The sequence below is a fragment of the Apteryx rowi genome, unplaced genomic scaffold (genome assembly GCF_003343035.1).
Source record: "Apteryx rowi isolate R43461 unplaced genomic scaffold, aptRow1 scaffold_44, whole genome shotgun sequence".
Classification (NCBI taxonomy): domain Eukaryota; kingdom Metazoa; phylum Chordata; class Aves; order Apterygiformes; family Apterygidae; genus Apteryx; species Apteryx rowi.
The window spans coordinates 3,629,596-3,646,149 of NW_020450694.1; the positions used below are offsets into that span (position 1 = coordinate 3,629,596).

At 51.5% G+C, this 16,554-nt stretch overlaps 1 protein-coding gene across 5 annotated transcripts in view; it reads left to right on the forward strand.

Annotated features, from left to right (window-relative positions):
- TOX2 (TOX high mobility group box family member 2) overlaps positions 1–16,554 on the forward strand; it is a 168,758-nt gene that overhangs the window by 38,237 nt on the left and 113,967 nt on the right. The window contains exon 1 of one of the 5 annotated variants that reach the window (XM_026076823.1): positions 520–546. The exons of 1 other annotated variant lie outside the window; for it this stretch is intronic. The gene's annotated coding sequence lies outside the window, so the exon portion shown is untranslated. Of the gene's footprint in view, positions 1–519; positions 547–15,654; positions 15,942–16,554 lie in introns of those variants that run through there. 3 more of the 5 variants (XM_026076825.1, XM_026076819.1, XM_026076826.1) reach the window with 3 other exon arrangements.

Sequence of the window (16,554 nt, forward strand, 5' to 3'; positions counted from 1 at the left end):
AGAGGAGCTTCTGTTTCATTTTACCGAAGCCAGATCGAGTCCTCGCCTTGCTTCAATCGCTGTACGCATGGAGTTGCTTCACCCGCTCACCCCCGTTCCTAGCGCCGCGCGGAGTCCAACCCCGCGCTCCTCCGTGCCGGCGGCGGGGGGGGAAAATACCTACAAGCACAGACTCGTCCCCCAGCGCCGCCGGGGTGGCCCTGGTTCCGCTGCCGGGGCCGTGCCGCGGTGCCGGCTGCTCCGCGCTCCCCGCTGCGGCGGGCCGGGGCGCTGAGCAAACGGTGCCAGCCGCTTCGCGCCGGGCTATAAATCTTTTCTTATGTAATGTCTGATTTATGCAAATCGGAGCGTGCCTTGCTGCCAAGGCCACTCGCGCGGCTGGGGAAGTGCCGCTTCCTCTGCGCCATCACCCTCTTTCTGAACTTTTCACTGCTTTTTTTTTTCTTCTCTGCGTTCAGCCGTGTGCCAGGTAAACAGAAGCAGATGCCAGAAATTCAGATGCGTGTTCCTACAAATTAACGGGATTACCGTGGGAGCCGAGCGCAGGTAGTAAATGCGAATCCGGCGCTTTGTACACAGGCCTTGGTGTCTCCCACCGCTGGGAAGAATAAAGAGAATGGAGGACGAAAGAAACAATAATATTTTTACAGTTACTGTAACTCAGATTCAGTTTCGTATTTCATTAATTATTGTTTTGCCAGCTTAGGAGCCCAGGGAGGAAAATATTAATCACAGGTTTTGCTGAGTGCTGTTTCAGTAAGTAAATTAATTTCAGACGGGAAACTTGTTTGCGTGGATATGCCGTTTCTTCCCACCGCTGCCCTTCCCAGAACCCTGGGCCGAGCCCGATGCCGGGCCCCGCTCGCGGGGCTTTTCACCCCGGGGATTTTGGTCGCAGCATCACCATCCACTCGCAGCTCCCATTTGCCGAGCAGGACACCTCCTGCTCCGGGTGATGGTGAGCTTGCAGGCTGCTTGCTCCTCTTGCAGCCTCCCCTTTGCAAGCAAAGAGCCCCGGCTGCCCCAGAGCCTCGTGCTGCGAGTGGCCAAGGGGCCGGAGATCCATCCACCTTCCCGCGTGGCCAGGCCCTTCCTTCTGTCCAGGGCTCTGCCAGGAGGAATCTGGGCATCTCCTGGCAAAGCAGTGTGTCTAAAGTCTGTCCCTTGAGAAGAGTGGGTAGTGGGACAATTTGGAGACTTCTAGGTTTTGAGTTGTGTTTTTTTTGTTCAGTTGGTTGATTTTTTTGTTTTTTTTTTTGTTTTTTCGCCCCTGGCAAAAGCCAAGGCAAAGAAGTGCCTTTCGTGGCTGGGGTAGGAGGGGTGGTGAGGGTGGCAATGGACGCAGGGGTGCTCCGAAATTTCAGCCTGGCCCCTGGGAAGTTTTGTCCCCAATGCTGGGGAAATCTTTTTGTTTGAGAACGTTTTGTCGTGACAATCAACTAGATGGGTTTTAGGCTGCACTCTTCGACTTTGATCTTTTAGCTGTCCTAGGCCCACACTGTGCAGTACCAGGCAGCACCTTCCTTTACTATTTTGTGGGCAACCAGTGCAGAAGTTTCTTGCCTTTGTGGTGGCCTGGGCTGCTGAATGAATGCCACAGAGTCTTTTTGTACGCGTTTTTTCCCAAGCGAAGAGTCCTTGCGCAAGCACATCGCGTTGCAAATGCCTTGGGGCTGTTAATTCTGCAGTTATGTCGGCCTGTCCCGAGCAGAGCGTCCCTGGCCGGTTCCCCTGGTGGCTGCCTGCTGCCCTGGGAGGGAGCGACGGGGGGTCTGGTGATGGACAGGCAGCCTCTGGCTGTGGGTCTTTGGGCAAATCCCTGCCAGAAGGATTCAGACCATATTAGCTCAGTGCCTTGAGCAAGCGCCGCTTCTCTCGGGTGAGACGAGGGCATCTCGGAGCAGAGCGGGTGGAGCGGGTGCCCGCTGCTGTCGGGGGACAGGAGGGAGCTCTGAGAGCTGCCCACGCGTTTTCAGGTGCGTGCCGTGGCTGGAGTGGAGATTGCTTTGCCTCCAAGACACCTCCTGCAGCTCCACGAGTTTCTGGGAGGCCTTTTGGGAGAGCTCCTGGGCTGCTCCTCAGGCAGGTTCCTGCTAGCCACCTGCCTCGGCTGTTTTGCCCAGGGCCATGGATGGCATCTTGGTTAAAGATGCCTTAATGGGATCCTCAGGTTCGCAGTGACCGAATGTGATGTGCTGGGAAGTCAGGGCCAGTGCCTGCACGTGGTCCTGCCCACGCTCTCATACTCCAGACGCTTTTGGCCCTGTGCTGCAACTTCACAGGCCTGTGCAAGAGGAATCGAATGCTAGGCAGGAAAGCGTGGGATCTGCTCCTCCCATCCTCTCTCCTGATCCTTTCAGTCCAAAATGTGGCTTTGCTCTCCAGGGGTGAAGTCACCATATGCCATGTGCCTCCCCATGCACCAGGACTGCACCAGCTCCGCTTTCGTCTGTGCATTGACATCATCGTTGTTTGCCAGCTCTTGGAGCAGGGGACGTTCCAGTGGCACATTTACATTTTTTTTGCAAATCAAAGCTAGCATTTCTTTGTCAAGGAAGAGAGCCCTGAGGTAGATCTGATTAATGGCATGCAGCACGTTCCCCCGGGGGAATATTCCTTCCCTGTCTTAAAAGCAAGTAACGGAGCTGTGTTGGTTGTGTACGGATCAGAGCAGTTACATCTCAGTTACTAAAAGCAGCCCTCCCAGGTGTTTATTTCAGGAGAGGGCTTTGCATCCTTTCTTACTTCTGGAGCCCCTGAACCCAAACAAAAATAAATACCATCTAACTGCTCCAGCTCTGGGTTATTTCTGGCAGCTTCGCCAAGTAACTGAATTTCAGAGGGTTATAAGTGTGTGTGTGTGTGTGTGTATAAAACAGTAGATCTCAGTAAGATAATCAATTATATGCAAGAGGAAACCAGAACTTTTTCCATTGGTTTTATCAGATATTGTGGTCAGTCAAGGCAATTCAAAGTAACTCTGAACCCTATTACGTTCATTCTTGCTATAATCACTCCATCTCTGTTTACCATATTCAGTTAAAGTGGCTTGTTTGCTACATCCGCTCTGCTGCCAAAATAACCTCATTTACTCTTGCAACGGCTTCTGTTGCTGCTGCTGTAGTGTTCCTGCATTGCAAATATATTCTTGGCCGCAGCACTGAGGTTTGGAATATATTGTTCTTTGAATCCTGCAGTGGAGGTGATTGGTTGGCATTTTCATTCACTTTCAAATAACATTTGAATGACAGGGCTTTTTTGGAAACATGGGCTTTGCTTAACCTGCTGCAGGGTTGAACAGTCTTTTAGCTTGGGGCTGTTTCCTTTGGGTTTTTGTTGCTGCTGCTGCTGCTGTTTGTTTTTTTTACAAATTTCGTGTTCAAACAGTAAAGCCTTAAAAAAAAAATGCAAGTAACTGCTTAATGGAAGGCTGGACCCAAAGTTGGCAGGAGTGCGTTAGAGCTGCTGCAGTAGATTAAAAGGAAGGTTTTGCCTGGATGATGTGCAACCATTAATAAACAGCACCAGCAAGCAGCCCGTGGCATTACTGAGCTCTGCAGTTCAATTCACTTCTTCCTGCCCCTTGTTTTTGCTTTTGCCACGTGCACAAAGCTGCTGCGATGGCTCCATTTTGCATTGTGCAAGGTGTTGGGGTGAAGCCGGCTGGGATGCTGCCGTGGGGGAAAGGTGGGAAGGAAATCTGCCCCAAAATTGAGGTTTTGCCGTGCTTTCTGTCTCTTTGCTGCCGTGCACACCTTGCGCTGCTTGTTGTGGGCAGTCGGGTTGCATGGCCCCGAGCCCAGCACCTGCAGCCCTGCAGCAGCCGGCGCCGGATGCATCCGAGGGGGAGAGCGGCAGTGAACGGCGTTCTCTCTTGGTGCAGCTCTCCAGTCCCAGCGGACCGCTTGCTGCTCTGCTTCCCGCCATCATCGTACCTGGGATGGGGGGAGCAGCTGGCACCAAGCGCAGGGACGCTGGCGCAGGCAGCGGGGTTTCGTGCATCCCCACCAGTCTGCTTGTGAGTTGGGGAGAGTCTTTTGCTGCAGCGAACGGCCTTAGGACCTAAATGGTGACAGCGATGCTCAGCAAGCGGGGAAAAACCCTCCAACCAAGTCAGCCGGCCGCATCCCAGGGGAGAGCTGGAATGCCTCTGTTTTTCCCTCGAGGCCAGCAAGGTGTTCAGGCGTGGGTTTCGTTTGGTTCGGCTCATGTCTCCCCTTGCTGGGAAACTTTCCTTTTTCTAGAGAAACCCCTGTCCCCTCCTTGCTTCTTCATATGCTCTTCAGCACCCTTGAGCAGTCTCTATTTTGGTTTGAAAAGTCAACTAAATTGAAAATACTAGGTTCCTTAAAAGCAGGTTCTTTCCTTGCCCTGCTGCCGGAGCCCCAGGGTCGGGCTGACCCTGCTGTCCTGCCTTGCTCCTGCTGGGAGCGAGCACAGGGCTCCGGGCATTGCTGAGCACTCAGCCCTCATGCCGCGACCGTTGGGCTGCTTGGGGCACCGGAGCATGTTCTTGGGTCCATGTGGTCCTGGAAAGGGCCCTCAGACCCAAGGAGGTTTTCCCCCAAGGTGCACACAATCGTCCGCTGGAAAGGCAGAGTGTCGTCCCCTTGAAGCTCAGGAAGGAGCTGTGGGAATGCGGGCGCCCGAATAGCCTGTGGCAGGGATGGATTTACAGGGCTTACGATCTCCTACGTCTCGGTTCAGATAGCGATGTACTGCCCTGAGATGAACCTTCTTGAAAACATTGCGCTCTTTAGCGGGTGGAAAAAAGTGGTGCAAAACTTCATGGCTATAAATCTAAAGTCAGAGGTGAATTTGTCCCCTTTGTTTTCCTGTAAGCATAATCTTCCGTTTTGATATTTTTTATTTTAGCCTGGCATACTGTGTAGTTCTGTTCTCAGTGATCAAAGACTTGATTTGTTTCACTGTGAATCATGACTCTGACCCAGCCCCGAGTGAGAAATGCATCTGAATTACAAAACTTGGAGATCTGAAACCGAAATGGTAGGACATGATTTTGCTTGCAGATGGTTTCTTCTTTCAGTCTGCATATGCATTGGTCTTTGCCGGAGCATCTTCAAACGCTTCGCTCCTGTGCTGTGGATCGGTGTGATTTTCCCCATTTTACAAGTGGGGCAACTGACATCGTCTAGAGGAGCAGGTTTTAGGTGAGATTACAGAACATCTGATCTCCTGCGCACGATGCGCTGCCCTTCCAGGCCACAAGGCCCTGCTGGGCTTGGGCGAATTTCTGGGTGAAAATCTATAGTTTGAGTTTTGTTAGGCCTTGCTCTTCACTGGTGTTTCACGCAGGGTGTTTCAGGGAAAACATGCCATTTCTTAGGTGGTCGTTTTCCTTTCATCGTTGTTAAACTTCTTTGCTTTTAATTTCATTAAAAAAAATGAACTACTAAAAGATGACCTACTACTTGGTGTAGTTCTGGTGTTATGTGGGAGAGAGTGAGTAGAAGCAAATTTCCCCCCAAATTAATGATTTCATAAGTCACCATTGAGTCTCTTCTCTTTTACCTCTTGTTTAAAGAGAGTCCTTTCAGCTTCTCTTCCATGAAGTGCCTCCATGTTTCAGATGTCCTTTATTGCCCCGGGGCCTTGGCTCCCATCCTGCCTTTGTTTTCCTGTATCTCCCCTTTGAGAAGGGGTGAGTGGAGCTGAATTCAGAATTTGAAGCTAGTTTGTGCTGACAGTTTGGATAACAGTATTATGGTAGTTTCTCTATTATTTGCCGGCCTGTTATTTTTGCAGTCTATCATTTTGTTATTGCTGTGCTTTCAGCAGAGGTTTTCATGCGGTGGTTGACATGAAGGTTGGTCTTATCCCTTAATGTTCAGTTAATTTAGAACCTGCTAAAGTCTAGAAGAATTTCAAGCAGTTCCTCCTAGCATGCTATTCTGTGTTTGTCAGCATGGAGTTTCTCCTGCTCTGATGTCACCTTCTTGGTTAGGTGGCTCTGAAATTCCCAAGACCCCTTTGTATGTAATTAACCTAAATAATATTTTCATCTGCAAACTTCGTTTCCCTTTGTAGCCTAATTTCCAGGTCATTAATAAAGATGCTCAGCGACAGGAGACCTGGTTAAATACTTCTGTCAGTTTGTTATTAAATTATTTCCATCTTGAGAAATGAGCACCGTGCTTGGTCTTCTAAGGCTCTTTGCCTGCTCATCAGCGTTAGACCTACATACAGTGTCACGCTGGTCTAAACCCCAGCTTAGTTAAACTGATGCACAACTCTGGGAGCTCTTCAGTCCACTGAAATCAGGCTTAGGTTGATTTAAGTTTAAGTCAATTCTTCACAAATTGACTGTGTTAGTATGAAATTTTAAATTCAACTACCATACCAATTTAAGTCAGTATAAAAAAAAGCACGTTTATTGAAACAGGCTGAACTTTGAATAGAGGTAAGTTCAAAGCTTTAGAGCTTTCTTTGTAGAGAGCTTTGTGAAGAAGCCTTGGAAAGTATTGGTGTGTCTGAGCAGCTGAATCTCCTGTAACCTCTTGGTCGTTGAACTCTAGCTGTGTGAGAAGTGCCATTTCCCTTTCCAGAAATGTCATGCTGTTTTGCTTCAGTATGGGACCATCATGATTTTTCAGATGTCTCATGGGTCTGTTTCTTTCACCACCAATCTTTCTAACCCTAAGATAAGGTTTAAGTTTCACACAGGTTTGCCTTCTGAGTCTCTCTTAGGGCAGAGGTAGCGTTTGCCAACCTGGAGCCCTCCTGTTGAATAGCTGATTTTACTGGATGATTTCATACCTGTGGCTTTTTCACAGGTTCCCTTGGACCTCTTGGGTAATAACATTCATAGGTTTCAACTTCTAGCAACCGGACATTGTTTTTCCTTTGTCTGACGTGTTGAAGAGCCTGTCACCAATGTCTTGATCCTCACCTAAGTATCTGCAGACTGAACAAATCTGTGCTTAGTCTTCTCTTGGGGAAGTCAGATTGAAGTCGTCGATGATTCCATGACCAGATGTGTTTTTTCCCCTATTTAGCTGTGGTTTGAGATTATTCATGAATTGTGGATACTGGAACTATGCTCAGTGCTTGTTGCTGAACCTTATCCAGAGATAACCAAGAGGCTAATTCCCACTAGGAATTTTTTCATTATACACCTGAGGTGATCCTACACTCCTGAGCTGGCTGTCAGAGCTGGACTTCTGTGGCCCCACCAGCACGTGGTGACTTGTTTCCTTTGGAATTACCTGATCCATCACCTCTTCTGCTCATTTCATCTCTGATATTCTCCTATCTTCAGTATTCAAAAAAATGCGTTTAGTACCAGTATTGCTGTTGCGCTTTGGGGGAGAGGGGGAAGGAGGACCACTGCAAATGCACTGCATCAGTGTTTTTGCGCTGCTCTTGTCTTTGGAGGGCACAGCACGGCACCGGTTCTGTCACGGGTTTCCTCCTCCTGGCGTGCCTCCAGCGTGCCCGGCTTCTTCATCTCCATCACTTTGCTCTCAGTCCTCCCACTTCCCTGCTCACGATGCATCTCTTGCTGTGTTTGCTCTCCTCTCCAGGCTGAAGGCGCTCTTTCTAGTAGTTCTCAGCGTAGAGCTCAGCTGTGGTAAACTCCTTCATCTGGAGATGATGGAATTGGTTTTTTCTTGCGGCTTTGACCTAGTAGCTCAAGTGCTTTACTTGGAGAGGAGAAGTTAAAAATGATCTTCCTACGCTAGGGGTGCCGTAAGCTGTAGTTTAAGCTGTTGATAAAATGCTTCCCTAAATCTTGTCCTGACATAGCCGCTGGGAGGGCTGCCCTCCTCCTCCTCCTCTTCCTCTGCTAACACCTTGGATGGAAAGTGTCGTAGAAATGCAAAGCGACGTTCCTGCTGGCATCCTTTTTACTGCTGCAACCTTCTGTCTGGCTGGTGCCGCTGCCTCTTCGCAGTGATGGGATAGCAGAAACTCCCCAGGAGGGAGAAAGTGAGCCCGATTTCTGATCCCAGCTGCAAATAATTAAATCCAGTGAGGGGATCCTGCTGGGTAGGGGACCTGTTGGCTTGAGACGGAACAGGGGTTAGTGGGCAGCGTGTCCCGGGCTGCTCTGAGACCTGAGAGGTGGATGGAGGGGATGGTGTGGAGCAAAATGCCGGTTTCTGTGCTGCCTGCGGTAAATATTTCCGCCCAGGCTGAAAGTAGAGCCCTGGCAGGCAGCAAAGGTAAACGCCATTTGCACATAAAGCATTCGCTTTGGGGGTGTCTGCGTCAGCACTCGCGGCGTCCTTCAGTCCTGACCATGGACGTTGCATGTAGTTTCCGCTAGGATTTACAAAGACTAATGTATATACACAACTGTTTTTCAAGAAATGGAAACTGTGAGCTTTCTGTTGTTTGAGATTCATTATGGTTTGTTTAAAGGAACCAAACTTGTTTTCCTTCCGAGTGAGCGCCCAAGTGTCCAGTCCCGCTTACAGAGCAGAGGAGATGATTAATTCCCCTGTTTTTGTAGTCGACGGCGAAGCGGAGGCTGGTGATACGTAGCTGCCCCTGCAGCCTCCCTGGTGCTGAATTATCTCGCACAATGGAGCCCGTAATTAGGGGGAGGAGGAGGAGGAGGAGGAGGTGCAGCACATGCAGCTTTAGAGGATTGCAGGGGGACAAGTTGCGGAGGAACCTGGGGAAACAAGAGAGCACGGCCAGGCGGTGCAAATGAAGTGGTTTTGCCTCTCTAGGACACGTAAACCTTTATAACGCAAACTCAAACAGGGAAAACCTTCATGGATGCGCGGGCGTTTCGCCGAAGCAGACTCAGACGCTCCTGTGCCCCGGTGCACGCAGAGGCAGAATAACTCCTGCTGCTCCCAGCGGATTCGGAGCACGGCGGCTTCTTTCTTTCTCTTGAGCAGTTGTGAGCAGTTTGGAAGGAAAAAGAAAGCTCACCTTTTATATAGGTGCAACTGAAATATGAATAAAACATAGCCGCTGGAGGGCCTGAAATCCTGGCATGGCTTCCAGAATTGGGAGGTGGAGCTTTCGGTGGGAATCGCTTTCTCCTAGTAAATGCTTTTGGAGGAATCATGAGAGAGAATAATCTTGTTTACTGGTAAATGTGATTTATTTATTTATTTATTTATTTATTTTTGGTGTCTGGTTTAGACACCATGAGGACTTGAACAGACGGACCCGGTTTTGGGAACTGTGTGATTCGAAAAGATCTTGCTAGTCTTCAGAGCTGGACTTGGATATTGTCTCATGAACACCCTACGTCTTGAGGTGTAATGTCCTGATCTGTTTATCTGGGGTGGCCTCTGTCTGGTATCAGTAAAGACTCGGCTGAAAGGACGTCCTGCATTGCTTGCTCCCTTGTTCTTGCCCCAGAGAAAGATGCCGGCCAAAGGGACGTGTCCCACGCTTGCCGTATGGAGAGAGATGCCTACGAGGCCACGCTTCGTGGCAGCGCTGCGTGGATTGCTGCTGCTTTGCTCGCTCTGGTCCATTGAATTGGATGTGCCTTTGGAAATACACTCCTGATCCTGTGGCTCAGGAAGAAAAAAAAACGTGTGGGATCAGTGCAGGGTACCGCTCGAGTGTGCCCGCGGGAAATGCATCCTGGTGAGGCGGGAGGCCATTGGGGACGGGACCCTGGGGTCGCTTTGGTACCGCAGGGGGCATTTCCGTGTCCGCAACAGGCAGAGGATAAAATCCATTAGCGATTGCCATGTAGGCCCATGTGAATACTGCGGGTGATGCTGCTTAATACCGCTCACCGTCATTCCTTTAACAAGCATTGGCTGGATTACGTACGAGAATTGATAAATATTAAGCTGGGTGTAAGGAGTGCACTGACGCGTCAAGCACGAGCTGAACGACCGAGCCAAAGAGGAGGCATCTGCTCCGTGGACTTCTGTGCGGTTTTCCTCTTCTCGGAAAGTCCACGTCGGGCTCTTCCAGGTGGATCCTGGCCACGGCTCCGGTGCCGTGCGGTGCCTGCGGCTTTGCAGGGAGGGATGTGGTGCGTCGGAGCAGGGGGGTCCGGCGGGAGGGTTGCGGTGCTGCCGTCGGAGGTACCGGTTCACGTTTCCCTTCGCTTCGTTAGCGCAGCCGTGGCGAGGAGCGGGCTGCACCCCCGCAAACCAGAGCACCCTGCCTTGGGGTTTCCCACCCCCGCGAAGCTGGCAGCGGGCTGGTTTTGGAGAATGTTGCCAGCAGGGAAAGGGGTAGCGCGGCCCTAACTCCTGCGTGATGTGGGAATAGGGGCTCTGCGAGAAAAGGCAAAGATTGGAACTTTGCTTGAAAAAGCAGCTTTCCCGTTCTCTCTTTGTCAGCAAGAGTTAACGTGGAACAGGGCAAATAATTCCCCTCCAGAAGGAACCTAGTGGGACCTCATTTGTGAATACATGAATAGCGGTTTTGTAAATATTGCATCTGAATTTATGAATGATCTGACACCGACAGGTTGAAATGAACTCTGTAATTTTATTGTGTTAGATTTAGTAGGTCAGACATACATGCCAAGTCAAAATGACCTAGAAAACCTTTCTAGGTCAAACTATCGCTTGAAAAGTTGTCTGTTTTGAGGGCAAGGCCATGGGATTTCATGCTTACTCTGACACATTTTCCTTCTAACAGTGCAACATGAGTCTTCAGGACATGGCAGAAAATTTGTCATCTAGACTGAGAAGAGAAAAAGAAATATGAAGAAGGCTCATTTTAATTTCTTCACGTAACTAGACCTTTTACGGCCACCTCCGTTTTCCTGAGCTGGTATTTTGGATACCATGCAGGCAGGATTTTAGGCTGGTGTTTGCCATCCCAGTACCATTAGGTGCCCTGCTGGTTGCAGGAGTGCTAAATGCCACCCAGATACTCTTGGGTGTGTGTGTCTGGCAGGAACCAGCAGCTTGCAGGCTACTTTGGCAACCCTAAACCTTAATTATTAGCTGTTATTTGTTAGAAATAGCTTTTTTCCCCCCAAGGAAATTCAGGGAAGGCCAGTGAGGTTTACACGCAATGACTGTCTTCACTGGAGGGATGGTATCTGCTCAGAAAGCGATGCACTGGTCACCTCTGCTCCGGCCCCTTTGTACCCTGTTGTTGCATCCTTCCTTACCGGAGTACCGCATATGGCCTCATGCCTGATCAAGGGTCCCCGTCGCTGCCTGGGGGCCTTTGCGGGCACGGGGGGGTCAGGCAGAGCTGGGCTCTGCTAGCAGCATGGTGGCCCGGTAGTCCCAGGAGGGTGGAGGAGGTTGGACGGGCCAAGGACCTCGACCTTGTCTTCCTGCAGCTCGCACTTGCTCTGTTCAGACCAACGCAGTCTGAACGCACGCGGTTTTTCTGCTATTAGGAGCCTTTGCTTATAATAAAAGCTTGGCCGTTGCTGTGGGTTACTCGTGAGGGCTGTGCTCGTTATACCTTTTCCTTTAATTAGCATTGCTCTCTAGTTTCCGCTTCACTTTTTATTTCTGTCCTAAGCAGAACGCGAACGTAATCGCAGCTCCGAGAAGTGAAAAGAGCTGTCGTCCCCCCCGGTTTTGGACGGACCAAGACGTCTTTTGTGTCGCGGTTACGCCCTGCAAGGCGACTGCTCGGAGCCCTGGCACTAGCGTCCGGGGCTAGCGGTTAGGCAGAAAAGAGGCGCCGCTGCCGCCTCGGCTCCCGGGACGCTCCCGACTCCAGGCGCAGCAGCGCTTGCCCGGCTCCACAGGTTTCAAACCGTTAATTCAGCCCGAACCGCGACCGACTGCGACGTAGCTTTTGCCATGCCGAAGAAGCCTGCAGTCGGAGGCTGCGGTGCCTCCTGAACAATTACAGCTCACAGCAGTCCAAATGAAAATGTTTGTTGAAAACAACATGTGCATAATTAAGGCTTAATGAGCCCTTGTCTGTTTGGAATCTGCAATTAGATTTATAATAGAAAATACTAGCAAATGCCAAATAGCTTTAAAAGAAGCTGAGATAAAAGATAATTTTGCTGCAAATCTATAGTAATACTGTAATTTAATGAGCGGGAAGTGGTGCAGCAAAAGACTGTAAAAGCTTTGGACAAGTTTGTATTGTGCGTGTTTATCTTATCTGCCCATTCCCCTGTCTATAAAGCTGTCAGTCTGGCTTTTAGCTGCTTGGAAAAAGGCAGGACTTTTCTAAAATTGGGAAGACTCCCTTTGTTTATTTGTGTTTAAGTCATTAGTTGGGCAAAGCTGCATTTTCTCTTTCTCATAAACATGCTTTAAACTTCTCGCTAGGGTTAATAATAATAATAATAATAATAATATCTGCAGTCAATTATTTACGGTGAGGCAGGGGCTTCGTAATCAGAGGTGCCCCTTTCTGATTAGTTCCGTTAATTTTAATGAGTTTTCAACTGCCTTTTTAAGATGCGGAGCGTTTTCAATGCGAAGGTGTGCTATTTTCACAAGTAAGCTTGAGGTCAGCTCGACGGAAATAAGCACAAGCTACCTTCTTGCTGCAACGGAGAACTTTTGCAGCACTAAAATTCCCCGGAGGGATTAATAACGACTTACGATGAACATGAATATGTCTCCAAAAAAAAATAAAAAAATAAAAAAGGAGAAGAGCTGAGATGAGGAGTGTTTGGGAGATGTGCTTTTTCTTACTAACCGGAAAGGGAGGTTGGGCATGAGGTGGTATCGGACTCGGCTGAGACGCGCGGACGGGACGGTGAGGAGCTGAGGCGGACGCGCTGTCGCGGCGGGGACGTTGCGTGCGCGGCAGCCCGCAGGTGCAGAGCAGCAGCTCCGCTTTACCGAGCTCTCGCGGCGCTTACCGCATCCTCCTAGGCGGTGTTTTATAACGCCGCGCGCGGAGGTTGCTTTCAGATGCGATTTTATTGCCTGTGTGAAATGTAGCGGAGTTTCGGCTTGTGTAAAAGCAGAGTTTTGGGCTTCTTGACCCTCGCACGAACCAGCGGGTTTGGGCTCCTGATTTTCCCTTGGTAAAGGAGACGGGCTCTGGCACCCCCGGGCGTATTCGCCTCCCGAGGCGCTGATGTCCCGCGCGCCGAAACGCGGGTGCTCCGCGGGTTCGCCTGGCGTCGATGCCCTCGCGTGCCTCCCGGGAAGATCCTTCGGCGGCAAAAACCCCAGGCTGCTCCCTGCCTCCGCGGCTGGGGAGGAGCGGGGTGCCCAACGGGGGCTCTCGGCGGCCCGGGGGGCTCGTCGCCCTCTGTTTAAGGGCATAATCACAATCTTTGGTGAAAGACGACGCCGTCGGCGTAGCCACAAGGAGGCTCTGTCTGCTGCAGACAATTAGATTATTTGGGCTTAGAAAGACTAAGGCGGTTGCGCTGCCGGGGGAATAAAAGCAGATTCACTCTTGCTCTTCCTTGCTTGTTTGCAGTGGACCTTACGGACCAGCTGGCATTGCCTAGGCGATGCGAAAAGCACTTAGAAACGATGGTCCCTGGCCCGTGGAGTCTGATTCAAATAAGACAGGGCTAAATAAGAGAGGGGAAAACACAGTAAATCATATTACTGCATCAAAACTGAGCAGTTAAGACACTCCCTGATTTCCAGAATGTCATTACAGAAATTGCGTTCTTATAGCCCTTGATTTTCGCTTTTAAAGGAAAGCATGTTTCCTTAGACTTTCTTTTTTTTCTTTTTTTTTTTTCCTGTTTTTAAATCATGAGCACTTCAAAACTTTTAAGGTAAAATAAGCGAAATGGATTGTAATTTGCCAGCGTGTTTTTGCAAGTCATAATATGTACCACTGCGAGAGTTATTTGCATACGCAGTTGAGTCGAGAACCACAGAAGGTAGGTTTTTCACGGGTGCCAAATATTTGTGTGTTGGAAACTGCTAACGAAATGACTAAGGGAGAACCTCTGTGATTTTTCTCCCTCCTGAGCGCGTGCTGGTTTTGCACAACGCTCCCCCGTCTCGCAGAAGCCGATTTCGAATCGATTCGGCCGTTCTCCCTTTACGCTCTGCAACTGAAGAAGAAAAATCCTGAATCCTGGGCAGCAGATACGTGATTTTGTTGTTGTTAATAGGGCAGAATCGTCAAATAACGGAGGTGGTTAGCAAAGTACCTGCCTGTGCTCGCGGATGCGTGACCAGCACGTGCGCCCCGAGCCGGCCTTGAAGATGTTCTGCAGGTGGCCAGAAAGTCACTTTGCCTCTTGCTGAAGGACCAGCAGCGGCTGTAGAGCAAACGAATTTAAGTTACTTTCCCCCCCCCCCCCTTTTAAAGGGCAATTTAGTAGTGGTCATGATTTTTGTGAGTTATTAGAGTTTGTTAGGAGGTGTTTGGGGGCCGGGGCCTTATCCTGTACTGATGGCAGCAAGCCATCAGAATCAAAAGCTTGGCACCTGCTCTTAAGCAATTAGTAGCTTTCTGTAATTTTCACATTACGCCTTTGACGACTTTCTCCCTCTTTGCAACACGCGCTTATATGTATATTTTTAGCTAGTAGCTGGGAAAAAATAAGCAGAGATTTCCCGGATCGTCCCCCCGCGATGCGCGTGTCGAACCCGGCGTGACCACGTCGGCATGGGGCTGCTGGGGCGACAGGCGCTTCGTTTGCCCGCTCTTGTGGCCCTTTCCCGTGGAAGCAGGTCGCCACCGGACGGCGGGCGGGCGGGCGGGTGCCGCCGGGGCCCGTGTCCCAAGGAGGCGGCACAAGGAGCCGCGTCTCCCCGGGGCCGGAGGAAGCAGCTGCTGCCGGCTGCCTCGTCGCCCCCTCCGAGTGCCCGGCGGGGAGCGCTTTCCTGCGCCGGGTCGTTCTCGCCCGACGCTCGGGCAGGTATTTGGGTCCTGCTGGGTCCCGCCTGGCCCCGGCTGCAGAGAGCTGCTGTTTTCCTGTCGACCCCGGCATCTCCGTGACAGGCTTCCAGAGCAGAACCGCGTTGGCGGCCGGGTCAGAGGCGGAGAGGCACAAGCTCTGTTTTTATCTCAACCTCCAGGTTTTATCTTGCAAAAAAAAAGAATGTCTCTAGGTGTCTCTGCCTCTCGCGCCGCTCCTTGCGTCGAGGCTCCACGGGCGCGTTCAGATCTCCGCACGTTTCTGCCTCTCGGTTTCCTGGGAGTTGCTGGCGTTGCCGGTGCCGGGGAGCCTCGTCGCCGCGCACCGTCTGTGTTTCAGGCCGTCCGCAGCCGGGCCGGTGCCAGGAGGCGCGCTGCCCTCGTTCCCCTTCCTCCTCCCCAGCGGCGCCCGCGGCGCTGGACAGCCACGGCACGAGCTCCCCGCGGCCGCGCTCGCGATTCCTCAGCTGCTAGCGGGGACGGCCCCGTTCGGCGAGAGCGCTGGGTGTTTTGGCAGATAGACTCCGCCGGCACCTGCCGAAGCGCGATAAACGACGCAGGATGTGCTGCTCGTTCGGTTTCGGAAAGGAAGCGCCGTGCCTAAGGCTCGGAGGCGCCCGGGCGCGATGGTATCGCGCGAGATAAGCGGCGCCGAGCGTGGTCAGCGGCGGCTGGGAGGGCGCGGAGCTGGGACGGGGCCGGCTCGGGGACGGAGACGCGGTGCGGAGCCCCTCAGCCCTTGCGGCGTTCGCACGTCTGCCCTCGGCTCGGTTGCCGTGTTCGGGGTGGCCCGGCCGCGTTCGGGTCCCCCGCAGCTGCCGGGATCTGGCGCCCCGTCCCTCGGCAGAGCAGGAGGACCGGGACGCGGCGCGTGCAGAGCGCCGGCACGGCCCCTTTCCAAGCCAGGCTGCTCGGCAGCCGCGGGGCAGGAAGCTAAATGCGACCGTCGGAGTCCGATGGAAGCGTATCGGATCAAAGCCTGCCCTCGGGGCCAACCTGTGGCTTGGAGAAGCCAAACCCGGCACGTGGTCCAGCTGCAAGCAAGAGCGACAGCTGGGCTTTCGATCAACGGCGTAGTTCTCTGAGCGTCGTCCTTCCCCCTCGCTCAGCCTGGGAGGAGGAGAGGAGGATGGACGGCGGATCAGTCGGCTTCGCCCCCCCTGCGGTCTGTGCTGCTCTCGCTGCTTCTTGGAGCTGCGCGTGAAAGGGTTAAGCGGAATTTTGATCTCTGCAATATTTTCATGCTTATACATTCTGTTTCTCATTTCCATGACAAAGCTGGTAGGAAGAGCAGAATAAGGTACAGAATTTGCAGAGCAATTTTAAGACTGTAATGAGAACAGAAAATAGTAGGGGGAGAAGAATCGTAATTAGAATATGAAATGGGGGGAAAAAAAATTAATCTATTTCCATGTCAGCCTTGAAACTAAATTCTGCTGCTCCCCATAGCTTTCCGTGGACGAGATTTTTTTTTTTAATTTTTTTTTTTGTGAAGAACTTGAACTCTTTTGCAGGTTCTGAAAGGTCCAGCTAAATGAGTTTTAAGCCCTCTTTCCCCTCCCATAATGTAATAACAATAATAGCGTGCAGCATTCACAGAAAACCAGCCCGTCCCTTAGCTAAATGAATGCCCGCGTACTGGCAGCGTTCGAGAGCTCTGACCCCGGGCGCAGCGGAATAAAAGGGGATGCGGGAGATGCGCCCGGCGTGGGAGCCCGTTCCCCCAGGCAAAGCTGGCCCCGTGGAGCAGCAATTCCCAAATTTTGCATGGTGCTCTTACAGACGGTGCCCCCGGACACGTGCTGGCGGGGAGGGAGTTTT